General features: G+C 35.6%; 1 long non-coding RNA gene across 1 annotated transcript in view; it reads right to left on the bottom strand.

Moving 5' to 3' along the window:
• Positions 1-1,753: 1,753 nt before the first annotated feature.
• Positions 1,754-2,520, bottom strand: part of LOC118767131 — an 8,336-nt gene continuing 7,569 nt past the window's right edge. Inside the window, exon 3 of the long non-coding RNA XR_005003033.1 lies at positions 1,754-1,764. This is a non-coding gene — a long non-coding RNA (uncharacterized LOC118767131). The remainder of the gene's footprint in view (positions 1,765-2,520) is intronic.

Genomic DNA, 2,520 nt, shown 5'->3' with positions numbered 1-2,520 from the left:
ACCTACCTCCTACCTACCTACCTACCTACCTACCTACCTACCTATCTACCTACCTACCTACCTAAATTTCCGACCTGTGGGCTTATGTCGAACCACTGCTGTCACGTGTGGGACGAGTCGGTTTATCAGCCGAGTCTATCGTTAATATCGTCACGCCTCCTTCCTTCAAACGGGAAGGAAAGGCTATTTTTATCATACTTGTGGCTATGGCGAAAGAATGTATCTGGTGGACGCGCCTGAAAGGATTAGAGACAAACACTTTCCTCTCTGGTCAATCTCTCATCAACTTCTTCAAGTATCACTTGAAGAAAAAAGTGAGAGTAGAGAGGCAAGTTTTGTCTAGTGAATGTTTTAAAAAAAGATGGGTGAATGCAGCAAGGATGGCACGTATGAATGACGAAGCCACCTTGACTATGATTCTATGAACCGTAAAAATTAATACAGAGAGTTGCTTATTTGCAAAAAAAAAGAAATATAACATGTGACTTCATTGACCGAGGTACCGTGGTCTTTTCCGTAGGCTTTTCTTTCCACGGGTAAACCTCACCTGTCCTCCCCTTTACACTTCATATTGACATTTCTGTGATAACGATCCCTATTATTCATTTTTTTACTCCCCCCCATTTTTTTTAAACCCCTCCCTTTTTTTGTCCTTTTTCTTTCCTTTTACGATCCCTTTTGATCGAAAACCACCACTCCCCTTTTTTTACCCCCAAAAGAAAAGCTCTACCTTGTAATTTGTTCTATCTGTGTGCAGCCCTGTGTGGCTAATAAAGAAACATATCTATCTATCTATCTATATCTATATATATATATATATATATATATATATATATATATCATATACTACTATATCTACTAACTCCTACTACTACTATACTATCTACTATCTATCTATCTATCTATCTATCTATCTATCTCATCTATATATCTCCGATCTATCTGTCTTCGTCATCTAACTATCTATCTATATCCATCTCTACGTCTCTCCGTTACCCTATCTACCTACATACTACTACCTACCACCTACCTACCTACCTACCTACCTACCCTCCCTACCTACCTATCTACCTACCTACCTACCTAATTTCCGACCTGTGGGCTTATGTCGAACCACTGCTGTCACGTGTGGGACGAGTCGGTTTATCAGCCGAGTCTATCGTTAATATCGTCACGCCTCCTCCTTCAAACGGGAAGGAAAGGCTATTTTTATCATACTTGTGGCTATGGCGAAAGAATGTATCTGTGGACGCGCCTGAAAGGATTAGAGACAAACACTTTCCTCTCTGGTCAATCTCTCATCAACTTCTTCAAGTATCACTTGAAGAAAAAAGTGAGAGTAGAGAGGCAAGTTTTGTCTAGTGAATGTTTTAAAAAAAGATGGGTGAATGCAGCAAGGATGGCACGTATGAATGACGAAGCCACCTTGACTATGATTCTATGAACCGTAAAAATTAATACAGAGAGTTGCTTATTTGCAAAAAAAAAAAAAATATAACATGTGACTTCATTGACCGAGGTTACCGGGGTCTTTTCCGTAGGCTTTTCTTTCCACGGGTAAACCTCACCTGTCCTCCCCTTTACACTTCATATTGACATTTCTGTGATAACGATCCCTATTATTCATTTTTTTTGCTCTCCCCCCCTTTTTTTAACCTCTCCCTTTTTTTCTCCTCTTTCTTTCCTTTTACGATCCCTTTTGATCGAAAACCACCACTCCCCTTTTTTTATCCCCAAAAGAAAAGCTCTACATTGTAATTTGTTCTATCTCTGTGCAGCCCTGTGTGGCCAATAAAGAAACTTATCTATCTATCTATATATCTATCTATCTATCTATCTATCTATCTATCTATCTATCTATCTATCTATCTATCTATCTATCTATCTATCTATCTATCTATCTATCTTTCCATCAATCTTACTACATTGACAACTATCGAGATACATACATAGACAGAAATTTACTCCTGAACTATTTTACCCACTTTGTTGATGTTCCATACCAAAAAGGTGGACCATGTATTTAGTAAATACAGAATGCAACGCCGGTCTTACATTTCACACACAAGTGTTCCCATACTTAGTACGTAACGCCTTACGCATGTATGTACGCATACGGACAAGCGTATTTACATAATTCTGCAGAGGCGTTTCTATATGTATGATTCCATCACTGCAGTAATATATGCTCACTCATGTTTCTGTATGATTATGTCTGTCATATATATACACACACACACACACACACACACATATATATATATACATATATATTATATATATATACATTATATATATATATATTATATATATATGTATATACATATATGTATTTACATATATATATATATATATATATGTATATACATATATATATACATGTATATATATATATATGTATATATGTATATATGTATATATGTATATATATATATATATATATATATATGTATATATATATATTTAAATATATATATACCCATAGATATATGTATACACACATGTATATTCATATGTATA

This window comes from Octopus sinensis, linkage group LG19 (genome assembly GCF_006345805.1).
Source record: "Octopus sinensis linkage group LG19, ASM634580v1, whole genome shotgun sequence".
NCBI lineage: Eukaryota > Metazoa > Mollusca > Cephalopoda > Octopoda > Octopodidae > Octopus > Octopus sinensis.
This window is presented reverse-complemented; position numbering and strand designations above follow the sequence as displayed.